We start from the raw sequence: 13,244 nt of genomic DNA, 5'->3' as shown, positions 1-13,244 counted from the left end.
TCCATCCATCCATCCATCCATCCATCCATCCATCCATCCATATCATCCCTCCCTCCCTCCCTCCCTCCATCCATATCATTCCTCCCTCCATCCATCCATCCATCCATCCATATCATTCCTCCCTCCCTCCCTCCATCCATCCATATCATTCCTCCCTCCCTCCATCCATCCATATCATTCCTCCATCCATCCATCCATCCATCCATCCATCCATCCATCCATCCATCCATCCATATCTTCCCTCCCTCCCTCCCTCCCTCCCTCCCTCCATCCATCCATATCATTCCTCCCTCCATTCATCCATCCATATCATCCCTCCATCCCTCCCTCCATCCATATTATGCCTCCATCCATCCATTCATCCATCCCTCCATCCATCCATATCATCCCTCCCTCCATCCATCCCTCCCTCCATCCATATTATGCCTCCATCCATCCATCCCTCCATCCATCCATATTATGCCTCCACCCATCCATATTATGCCTCCATCCATCCATCCATCCATCCATCCATCCATATCATCCCTCCCTCCATCCATCCCTCCCTCCATCCATATTATGCCTCCATCCATCCATCCCTCCATCCATCCATATTATGCCTCCACCCATCCATCCATCCATCCCTCCATCCATATTATGCCCCCATCCATCCATTCATCCATCCATCCATACCATCCCTCCCTCCATCCATATCATCCATCCATCCATCCATCCATCCATCCATCCATCCATCCATCCATCTCATTCCTCCATCCATCCATCCATCCATCCATCCATATCATCCCTCCCTCCCTCCATCCATCCATATCATTCCTCCCTCCATCCATCCATCCATCCATCCATCCATCCATCCATATCATCCCTCCCTCCATCCATATTATGCCTCCATCATCCATTCATCAATCCATATCATCCCTCCCTCCCTCCATCCATCCCTCCCTCCATCCATATTATGCCTCCATCCATCCCTCCCTCCATCCATATTATGCCTCCATCCATCCATATCATCCCTCCCTCCATCCATATCATCCCTCCATCCATCCATATCATCCCTCCCTCCCTCCCTCCATCCATCCATCCATCCATCCATCTGATCTTTGATCTCATGAAGTACAAAAAACAGCCCTTTTGTTGGTCTTCATTTGCAGTAATGGTCTCATATCTCCTCTGAAGTCAGCCTGACTTTGATGTATTAAACTGGGACGACAGCTCATGTTTCCAGACTCCCCAAAGACGATGAGTCAAACTGACAACCGAGGAAACTGTAACTTTTATCTCATCAGCTGGAGAAACTTTGAGCAGCTCAACATGAATCAGTAGATATGAGAGTGGTCTGATGAAAAATCGTGTTCAGGTCAATGACTGAAAAGGAAACATTTGTCTTGAGGAACATGAACGAATGGAATAAATTTCACTGCAGTAGGTTTTATTTCAGGGTACATCTCAGGTAAGTTAAAGCAGATAACGTGTTGTGTGTCCTGACGTGCAGCTCCAGTGAGTAGAAACACTGCAGACAGTTACACTCAGAGATGAGACACCAAGCAATGATTTTTTAATAAGCGAATGTAGAGCACAAAATTGAGCCAGTAAAAGATTTTCATCCAATAAGCTGAATTTTTAAGGAGTGGCTGATGCTTCAAGGCTCCTCAGAGTTTTAGAGGTAGAAACATGATGACCGCAGAAGGAATTTCTTCTACACGTTTAGTTTATCTAATCAGAAATTTGAATTCTGTTCACTGTGAGTTTGCGTGCTCCTTCTTTATTGACATTTTAACTGCTGTCTATAAACAAGAAGAGACCAGAAACTGGAACGATGAAGTGGATCGATGCGAGTGCTGTGAAATGCAGAGAGGGCTTGCGGAGGAGGAAATGCCACCAACCTTTCAGAACTCTCTGCAGTCAATAGTTTTTAAAATGCAGCTGCTCATTAACATGACTTTTATTTATTTTATTGCTTATTATTAATTGAGCTACTATTCCATTCAAAAAGCTTTCTGGATGAACTGCAGTCTGTCCAGTTTGTTGAACTCGGAGAGCGTATCTTGAGAAATAGCTTCATATTTGGAGTTTAGCCTCAACATCTGTGCAGTAAATGGCCTGCATTTGTATAGCGCTTTTCTAGTCCATAGGGCCCCAAAGCGCTTTACACTACATTCAGTCATTCACACATCCACACACAGGTGATGGCAGCTACATTGTAGCCACAGCTGCCCTGGGGCGCACTGACAGAGGCGAGGCTGCCGGACACTGGCGCCACCGGGCCCTCTGACCACCACCAGTAGGCAAACACGGGGTCAGTATCTTGCCCAAGGATATTTGGCATGCAGCCAGGATGCAGCCTGGGATCGAACCACCGACCTTCTGATTAGTGGCTGACCTGCTCTGCCACCTGAGCTACAGCCACCCCAGTACCTGTTCTGCTCCATCTGTACTTCCTCAGAGATCAATTAATTTTATCTGGTCTTTTTCAATACGATCTTTTCTTTGTGGAGTGGGCTCAGAGAGGCATATGCACTGAAATAATTAGGACGTTAATACTGGAGGACACTGAAGGGTCGGTTGTACTGAGGGAAGAAGCCAGACAGCTGGAAGGAGACATCTGGAGAGCCATGAGAAGTTTCCACAGTGTCACCATCTCTGACTGGAGTTTTCAGGGTTAACTGCACAATAATTATCCATCATTAGTCGACATGGCCACCACAGAAGATGACTCCTTGGCAGTGTTCAGCCTCCAGCGGTGCAGCATCAGTAAAGGAGGTAAATGGCTAGAATAATTATTTCTACCTGCTCTTTTTAGTTTCATGGATCACACGTCAAGGAACTCTTCTGTCTTTCAGCTTTTAAACATGGAGAACAATGTAGAACAGGAAGTTGTTTAACTTAACCGAACAGTTTGGGTCCTTGAACATTTCACTGTGATGCTGTGGATGTCCACAAACATCAGTGTGCATATTCTCAATGCCAGCCAGCTCTTCTTGGTTCCTGTCCTGTTGGTTTATTCATCCCGGCTCTCCTCACCTCCCTCCTCGTTTCCCTCCGTCCTCTCGGCAGGTTTGGCAGTAATGAAGAGGACGCTGTGGGCCCTGCTGATGCATTTCCTTCCCTGGTTTGGGATTTAATAACAAGGGCTTTACAAACAGGCTGGAGTCAGTGGGGCAGCCAATGTTTTTATAATGAGCGAGCAGAAGAAGAGAAAAACGTGACATCCTATTATATCTGGACAGAAAGAGACAGAGAGAAAGAGAGAGAAGCGACGATGAATGAGACATGAGGAGAAGCAAGAAATAATGAGAGATGTAAAAGCGAGCCGAGGAAAGGACAAAATGCTCAAATTAATTCTGACATGTTAGTTTAATTAGTTACATTGGCGGGAGGGAAGTAAATCTACAGTGACTCCATCTCAGGTTTCTAAATAAGCAGCCTATGGATTCTTTATTAGAGGAAATTTCCACCACAAAGAGATTGTCTTTCAGGGCTTTATTTTCACACATGCGAGCAGCCATCAATAAAATGCCTCTCCCTCCACAGCTGCCACTGTTGGCGCTGTGAAAAAACACACGTCTTATCATGTTTTCTGTGGCTGTGTTGTTGAGACACACTCAGTCAGACTGTTTCACTGTGGGTGGTTACAGAAGTAGGTCAGGTTAAGAAAGGTTACATTTAATCCTCACAGATTTTCCATTAAAGGGATTTATTACTGCGTTTTCCTGCTAACACATTTCAGAGGGCCTGTGTACCTGGCGTCTAAATCTTTCCAATTTAGTGTTAGTTTAGTGTGAGCTACCTGTCTCAGTATTTCCATTCATCACTATATCAAGGCCCCGACACCGCAGCATGGAACGGAACTCCTCAAAGTATTTGATGCTATGGGACTGGGATAAGCAAAAGAAAATGAATCCATGGATGGATGGATGTGTAACCCGTTCATGTGTTACGCCTGTTGTTCTTGCGTTGTGTTCTGGCGTGAAAGTAAGAGGCAGGAGACAGTACTGGGTCTTTGGCTCTTTACTGCACATCTGCAACACAGAAATATGTGTCTGATCTGTGTGTGTCACGCAACTGCCAGTACACCTCTCCTCCGGCCATGCTGAAAGGAGCTGTGCCTGCAGCTTCATTAACACTACAATAATATAATGAATCAAATACAACAAATTAACTTAAGCTCTCAAAAACAAAAAGCACAAAATAAATAATATGTCACTGAAAAATCAAAAACAACTTATAAGAACAATAAACAAAATAATTCAAAAACAAATAAACAGTCAGATAAATACAATTCAATAACCAGGACCCAATATTCTGGTACTTATAGTTCAAACATTATACTTCAGTACAATTATATTAATAACCGCCATCTAACAGGCAGTACAACACTGTACTTATAAAAACAATGAATGAAAGACTGCATCTCCATGTAACACCCGTCCCACGTTCTATTGAGAGGGGCCCTGGCTTCCTGTTGTTACTTTCCTATTGATACTCCCTTTTTAATGCTTATGGTATAATATATGCAATAAAACTACGCTATATGGAAATAAATCACACACAAGCAGGTTAATTATAAAGTTAACTCCACTTTAGTGAATGCTTAATTAACAACACAAAAGAAAATAAGTAAAATCAATAAAGTTTGTTAAACAATGGTAAGCCATCTACCTCAACAGAAACAAAATAATCAAATAATATTGTGGGCCCACACGCACTCTCACCAACACACACACACCTCAAGTGCTACAGTCTTTCTGCTAGCAAACCCCTCGTTGCAGGCCTGAGTCGTGGCTAGGGTGCGTTGGGACCTAAAACAATATGGTCGCTTCACTTGTTGCCAAGCAGTAAAAATAAAAAGCACGTGCAAACAACAGTACTCACACCTCCAGGCAGTTCACGGGGATAGCGGGGAAACTGGGTCACGGCTACCAGCAGGCCGCGGCAGCAGCACTCACAGTCGTCCTTTCCACGTGCTCCCACGTGAACACATAACTTCAGCACACCAGCAGACGGGACCTCTCTGACACGCCAGCAAGACGTCCGTCTCCTCCTACTGAATCACACAACCCCGCTAAATGCCAGTTCACATGCGATAACATTCAATCTTAGCATTAGCTTAATAAATAAAAACAGAGCAGAACAAGAGTGTCACTACCCGATCCGTACCGGAAACCTGATCCGTACCCCGCATGCGTGAAAGGTGTCTACTTCCGGTCGTAGCGTTTTACGATAGTTATGGGTCAGAGTATCTGTTAAGATGTTAAGAATAACAAGTATCTCTTAAAATGTTTGCAATAATGAAACATTTAATATAATGTAGACAAAAACGAAAAATAAAAAGATAGTGACAGATCAGGACTCTCGATCCTTACTGCGCATGTGCAAAGTCTAACCGTACAAATCGGGTCTACCCGATCCGTACCGCGCATGTGCAGATGTTTTCTTCTTCTTCTGTTCGTTTAATGGCAGTGTACTCCCCAGTGTACGAGGATACCGCCACCTGCTGACCGAGCGAATAAAGCCTATTATAAACTGAATTAGCGTCATTACAAACGTGTGTTAAATCTGATTTAGCGATAGTCGAGTGTGTTTATGCTTGTCTGTGAGGAGAGGATTGTTGGAATAGTGATGATGATGTGCGCTATCACTGTCAATTGTCAGTAAACACTTCATCTGGCTGATGAATCTACACGTGAGATATTACAAAGTCTGTATTATTAACTCTGTAATTAGGTGCCATTCTTCTTATTTTACGGCGCTGTTGCTCAATCGGGGGACGCTCTCTGTTGAGGAGAAAAGCATGAATTTCTTTGTATACGGATTATCCATTGTTTAAATGTCCCGGGCAGTCGAAAAGGAGGCAGGGCTGTTGAGAAATGCTAGGAGCTAACTGGGCGCTAACCGTATCATTCAAATATATTGAATGTCGCAATGTTGGCAAAGAGAGGAAGTGACGTAAGATTTGTGCATGCGGGGTACCGATCGGGTTTCCGGTACGGATCGGGTAGTGACAAAGGTCGTGTCCAAATTCATGGGCTGCATCTTCCCTAGGACCCGGCCTTCGCGGTCTACGTGGGCCGGGTCCTCAGAAGGTCGGGTAGGCCAGAAGTAAACCGCCGTGAAATTGGACGGTCTAGCCTTCAGATTAGCGTCGCCGCTGTCTCGGTGGAGTTTAATAAACTCAGCCGTCTGCTCCTTGCTATCTAAAATATAACAGGACACTGGTGTAAATTCTCGACTGTCTCATACTTATGTTTAATCAGGTTTCTGTTTGACGTTTAGTCAGCTGTGTAAAAACCAAGGAGGAACCAACCCGGGGGATTAATAAAGTTTTATTTTATCTAATCTAATCTAATAACTTTAATCTCAGCCAAACCGATTTACTCACGAACAAATAAAACACTGAAAAAAGCCCAACAATAACATTTTTAGGTTGTCTAAGTGACTTATATATTACGTTTAACCCGAGCAGCGAAACTCCGCGATGATCTGAAAATGATGTGCCGGGAGTTGTGCCGTTCTCGGCCGCATCAGTAACCCTCGAGCTCCCGGCTAGCTGTCGAGCTGGTGGGTAGCAGACGTCTCCGAAAACGTCGAAGCACTTTTGCAAATATGCGATATCTTGATAAACCAAGCAGATATTTGAAGTTTACACAACTACTTTCTCGCCTGAAAATATGTTCAAAGTTTATTTTGTGACCCAGAAACATTAGTAAGAGTAATTTTAAAACTTAGTAGCGGCCGCCATTGCTGGAAACTGGAGTTTGGCTGGGCCGCGCTATGAATTCTGGGATATGGTGGGCCACGAAGGACACACCCGACCCATCCTTCAAATTCGGGGAAATGAAGGACGCATTTGTCGGCCGCATTTGAAGGAGTCGACGAATTGGGACAGCCTTCGGTGCGTTGCTGTGACGTAATCGGTCTACAAATGCGGCCTCAGGAGGATGCAGCCCATGAATTTGGACACGACCAAAGAGTTTAGCGAATATGCTAGGCTACGATAGCGGCTATGTTAGCAGTTGTGCTAGTGGCTAATCGCGGTTAGCAGTTAGCCCGTTTTACACAATAACAGTAGGGTACAACAGTTCTCGACTCCAGTTAACTATCCGTCAACCCGAAAATGCGTCTGTCGCCCTTCTAAGAACTCTGCGTTCACTCGACACTGTTCAGCTCTCGTCTCTCTCGCTTCCTGCAGAGTGCACACGGCTCCCCACTTACTCCCACCCCTCTACCTGAGACTACTTCAGGGTTCACTGGAGCTGTAGTACATATCAATACCATATCAAAAATAATGACAAACCTCAAAATACAAATAAAAAGGTTGTACATTTAACTGACACACATCACATACTTTGCAGGCATTTGTATACATTCTTGAACACATTAAACATTTGCAATTAACTATCAATATTAATGAACACATTTAAATAATGAGCTACTTATATAGCCAGGGCTACATACAAAACATGAGAACATCTCCATACCTGCAACACAGAAATATGTGTCTGATCTGTGTGTGTCACGCGACTGCCAGTACACCTCTCCTGAGGAAGGAAAAAAGAGTGCATGCTGTTAAAAAAAGACTGCCGCGAGTACGCTCACAAGCCTCTAGCGATCAGGCTAACTTGCCATGCTAGCATTTCAGCTGCGTTCTCGGCTAAAACTCATTATAAGCGTATATTAGTGAACTCCGCCCTCCACAAAACGTATCCCGAATGAGTCTCTTAATAACAAACAAAAACGCGGCGGTTCGGCTGTATTCACATTGCAGCTTGGGATTGGAACAAACTTTAATTAGCTGATAGCAACGTGGCAGTGACTTACCTCCGGCCATGCTGAAAGGACCTGTGACCGCCACACATGCACGCGCCTACGTCACCACGCAGCGCACACACACACACGAACGGAGACAGACTCAGATCACACAGGTAGGAGATTGAGATGCAAAAATGACATATTTAATCCAAAACAAATGTGTTTTGGGTGAAATTCACAAGTATTTAACACATATGTTACAGATGGATGGATGGATGGATGCATGGATGATGGATGGATGGACGGATACATGGATGGATGCATGGATGGATGGATGGATACATGGATGCATGGATGGATGGATGGATGGACGGATACATGGATGGATACATGGATGGATGGATGCATGGATGGATGGATGGATGGACGGATACATGGATGGATGCATGGATGGATGGATGGATACATGGATGCATGGATGGATGGATGGATGGATGGATGGACGGATACATGGATGGATGCATGGATGGATGGATACATGGATGGATGCATGGATGGATGGATGGATACATGGATGATGGATGGATGGACGGATACATGGATGGATGCATGGATGGATGGATGGATACATGGATGCATGCATGGATGGATGGATGGATGGATGGACGGATACATGGATGGATGCATGGATGGATGGATACATGGATGGATGCATGGATGGATGGATGGATACATGGATGCATGGATGGATGGATGGATGGATGGATGGATGGATACATGGATGGATACATGGATGGATGGATGCATGGATGGATGGATGGATGGACGGATACATGGATGGATGCATGGATGGATGGATGGATACATGGATGCATGGATGGATGGATGGATGGATGGATACATGGATGGATACATGGATGGATGCATGGATGGATGGATGGACGGATACATGGATGGATGCATGGATGGATGGATGGATACATGGATGGATGGATGGGTGGATGGATGGATACATGGATGGATGGATGGATGGATGGATACTGTACATGGATGGGTGGATGGATTGATACATGGATGGATGGAGGGATGGATGGATACATGGATGGATGGAGGGATGGATGGATACATGGATGGATGGATGGATGGATACTGTACATGGATGGGTGGATGAATGGATACATGGATGGATACATGGATGGATGGATGGATGGATGGATGGATGGATGGATGGATGGGTGGATGGATTGATACCTGGATGGATGGAGGGATGGATGGGTGGATGGATTGATACCTGGATGGATGGAGGGATGGATGGGTGGATGATTGGATACATGGATGGATGGATGGATGGGTGGATGGATTGATACCTGGATGGATGGATGGATGGATGGATGGATTGATACCTGGATGGATGGAGGGATGGATGGGTGGATGGATGGATACATGGATGGATGGAGGGATGGATGGGTGGATGGATTGATTGATGCTCTTTAGACTGAGACACTGGTGAGCTGAAGTTAAAGTGAACGTTCAGTCATAAACCTGCTTCTCTCTCCTCGGGTTAAGCTCTCACCAGGCTGCGCACATCCTCTCTCAGTAACACCAGATATGCTAACAGAGCGGAGCCGTCCAACCGAGCTAGCTGAGCTCCCAAGCTTCTGGTTAGAATACCTCCTCCACACACACACACACACACACACACACACACACACACACACACACACACACACACACACACACACACACACACACACACACACACACACATTCTTCTCCGTTTCCTCCACTGATCAGATCAGTAGTTCAGCCATGACATCTATCTGAAAAAAATAAGAGTTATGAAAAATATTTTTTATAATTATAATCTGATGTTCTTTTAAACGTGAGATTATAATTGACAGCAGGAAATGCTGAATGTTCAGGAGATTGAATGATGCGGAGGTGAGGAGCCTTACTGTTACAGCACAGGGATATTTGTGAGCAGCAGCAACAGTAACTAAAGAACAGCAATAAAACAGAACAAAGCTGGAAGGATGCAAGAGGCAGGTGAGGAAAAGGAGGAGAGGAGGAAGGAGACTGACCGTGGCTGATGTTGTTGTGATGCAGAAGCTGATAGAGAGAGTGGGAGGAGAATCAGAACGGCCTCCTGCTGCTGTGATCACCCTCACAGGAAGACACATGTTTGTGCCCCAACTTGCTCTTATCACCACAGACAATAATGGAGCAGAGATTCCTGAGCTGACCTGGTCATGAGGCTCAGCAGGCAGGAACAGAACCTGCAAACAACCAACAGCAATGCAACATCAATGCGCGTGAGGTTCTTTCAGCATCTCGAAGCACAGAGAGGACGGAGGGAAGTGTGAGGACTGAGTGAGGACAGGAGGGAGGAGAAGTCTGCTTGAGTTGTGTGACAAGGAGGAAGAGGAGGACACAGAAGCAGATGAAGAGGTGAGAGCTGAAGGAAAGGAAGAAAAGCCGTGGGCTGTCAGGGAAGGATTCACCCAGAGACTGATGAGAGGAAAGCAGACGCTGGTGTGGCCGGCCTGTTCGAGTGACGATGACTCCGTATGAGCCTTCATCAGCAACACGTCAGCAGATTGGTGTGCCCCCCCCCCCCCCCCCACCCAACCGTTAAACAAGCACAAAAACAGTTTAACCCCCTCCTCTGATGACATCATCTCCCCACCCTGAGACTTACCTGATGACGGGCTGGGCTGAAGCTCCAGGTGTTTGTAGGCCTGCGGAGCAAAGAGGAAGTGACTCTCACACGAGGACTACAGGACACACCCCCTCTCTGCCCCAACATTATCCTGGAAGATCTCCCCAAAAGAACTGTGAGGGCAGATGTTTCATCCTTCAGAGAGGAGAACATATAACCTGAAGCGTTGGAGACACTTTGTGAATTCATGTGTCTGACTCCAAAACACGAAAAGTGTTTGAGATGTTTTTTGATTGTCTTGTCCGTTGGCTTGTGGATTACTGTGGGGTCAACACGAGGAGCAGATTGTTCCTTTGGACTTTATTTGTCTTGTCATCATATGAAATAATGATATTCATGAGGTAAATCCACTTTCTACAAACCCTGCAGCTAACATGTTATTAAAATCATCCTTTCCTTGTTTCCCAGAAATCCTGTTTTATTTTCATCAACAATAAAAAGCGTGTGATGTGTATAAAAATGTTGGTTTCTCTGAGGTGTCAGGTTTGTTTCTGACTGTGAATCTGAACACATGTGCAGGATCAACGTGATGAAGACGCCTGCAGAGCATCAGTCATTCTGGTCTGCTTCAGCGTCACCGATCAGACTCGATGGTCTTTGGCTCTCAGCCCTGCAGACGCACAGTTTCATTGAAATCAGCTTCTTGATAAGCCCTCCTGCTGTGGAAGCTGAAACACTTTGATTTCTTGTTATAGACTCCCTTTGCCTCATAGGCGTCGGTTAGCTTCACCTGCTCCCTCTGCTTGATTTATTTTTCACGTGATGAAAGCAGCTGAGAAATGAACGAGGCGTTCTGGTGTGAAGACTGATGAACCCAGAGAACTGGGACACGCACTGTAAACAAAGGCCGAACGCACACTCGGAAATATTTACAGTCAAAAGTCTTTGATGGGAGTCCTCTGAGTCCATGTGGGGAGGAAGGAGATCATCATTAACTATGAATGAGCTAGCAGACAACCTGAGGCAGCGCTGGGCCAAACCTCTGCTGCTATCTGGTAGCTGTCAGTAAAACAAAGAGCCTTCAGATCGCCCCAAATTCAATCGTCTTTTTTGAAATCAAAGTGCAGACTATTAGCCTTGAAGAGTGCTTAGCACCCCTTCATGTTTAATTTGATGTGTGACCGGTTTAATCCTGCAAGTCTAAGAGTGTCTGAGAGAGAATCCGGCAGACTGTGAGGGGCTCTGATGGGGAAATTTGCAAAGGTTGAGAAAGCACGAACTCCTGTAGAAGGAGCTGGAGTAATAAAGCTGCCAAAGGACTCCTGATGCTTTCAGTCAGAGCTAAAAGTCTCATCGTCACAGGTGGGCTCATTAAAAAGCATCAGGACCACGGTGCATGCAGAGGCTCATTAGACATGGCAAGTCTGCCAAAGGTCCAGCAGAGGCTCTGGTGTCAGGTGGTACAGCAAACACCCACAGACAGGTGTGACAGGGCCACACGCTGCTGACATGAGAGGTTTTTACTTTACTAAGAGCTGCGATGCTGGCAGGAGACCACAAACATGAGTCCCACGCTTCATCCGGGAACTCTTCGCTCTGACGTCAGTCCAAGAGTGACACATCCCAAAAGTGGACAGTTACACACCATCACTGTGGCGGGGGCGTGGTTTGCTGGCCTGCTGCAGAGGAGGGGTGACACAGTGAGCTCTCTGGGCGGCACGGAGGCGGGGAGGGAGTGTACGGGACTGTTTTAATGAGGGAGATGTGTCTTATGTGTGTCCACAATGAGAAGGAGCAGATGATGCTGGGAGAGAGTCGGAGCGGCTGCGTCCGAGGCGGGCTCCAAAAAGATTATTTCTCAATAAAAGACAGTCTAAGCATTAACCAGTGTGTGTGTGGGTCCTGTGTTACAATCACAAAAGTGCTTCAACCGTATCAGCGTGTGTTCAACCTTCCTCTGCCGTCTAGCAGGGGCAGCAGTGAGTCGGTCCCATAGACTCCCATGTTTACAGCCTGATGCGCAGACTGTTTGGTCTCTGTGGATAAGCTCCTCCTCCATAACACCTGTACTGGGGAGGATGCTGTTAGAACTCACCTGCTTGAACTAGATTAGGGTTTAAAGTTGATATTATCATGGAAGTCTGAACTTGTTTAAACTTTTAAAGCCATGAATGTCCCACAGAGGAGTCGTGGATCTCAGTGCTCAGAATAAATGATCCAAGTTTCCCTGTGATGCCAGCAGTGACATCAGTGTGAACTCTTACAAAGGTCACTGTGAGGACCAGAGTGTGGTGTTCAGGTGGAAGCACGTGCACAGACACACACACACACTGTCGCGAAATCGATCAATGTAGAGCAGTGTCACAAACCACGGAGGCCCCAGAAAAGTGCAATCAAACGGTGAGTTTATTAACAGCCCGGAGAAAACATCAGCATGTGTCCTCTGACCAAAATACATGTTGTGGACACTTATAAAGCAGTGGGGTACACGCCCCCCCATGGCGTCAATGACAGATTAAAATAGGTTCCAGACATTAGTCACAGTTAATCGTACATCTTGTACATCTTTAATGGCTATAAGCAGACATAGAACTTCTCTTTTCTATAACACAAGAAATTACTGACTTATTGACCGTACTTGTAATAAAAGTTAACATAATGGAAGGATCCTCAAATGGACATCTTCAATCTACAACTTTAATGCAGTATCAATACTGTGAGACATATTATTAAATGGAATAATGCTGTAAAGAATGTTATTAATGCAGTTATAATGATGCAGATTATATGGCAGCAATAAAACAATTTCTGTATCTCCACAACACACACACACACACAC

At 45.5% G+C, this 13,244-nt stretch overlaps 1 long non-coding RNA gene across 1 annotated transcript; it reads right to left on the bottom strand.

Moving 5' to 3' along the window:
• Positions 1–3,997: 3,997 nt before the first annotated feature.
• On the bottom strand, positions 3,998–7,837 carry LOC113013840 (uncharacterized). The gene is made up of 3 exons (XR_003270869.1): positions 7,816–7,837; positions 7,476–7,535; positions 3,998–4,016 (listed from the first exon to the last, which is right to left on the bottom strand). It is a non-coding gene; the product is annotated as an uncharacterized LOC113013840 (long non-coding RNA).
• Positions 7,838–13,244: the final 5,407 nt, after the last annotated feature.

Source organism: Astatotilapia calliptera, chromosome 20 (genome assembly GCF_900246225.1).
Source record: "Astatotilapia calliptera chromosome 20, fAstCal1.2, whole genome shotgun sequence".
NCBI classification, from domain to species: Eukaryota; Metazoa; Chordata; class Actinopteri; order Cichliformes; family Cichlidae; genus Astatotilapia; species Astatotilapia calliptera.
This window is presented reverse-complemented; position numbering and strand designations above follow the sequence as displayed.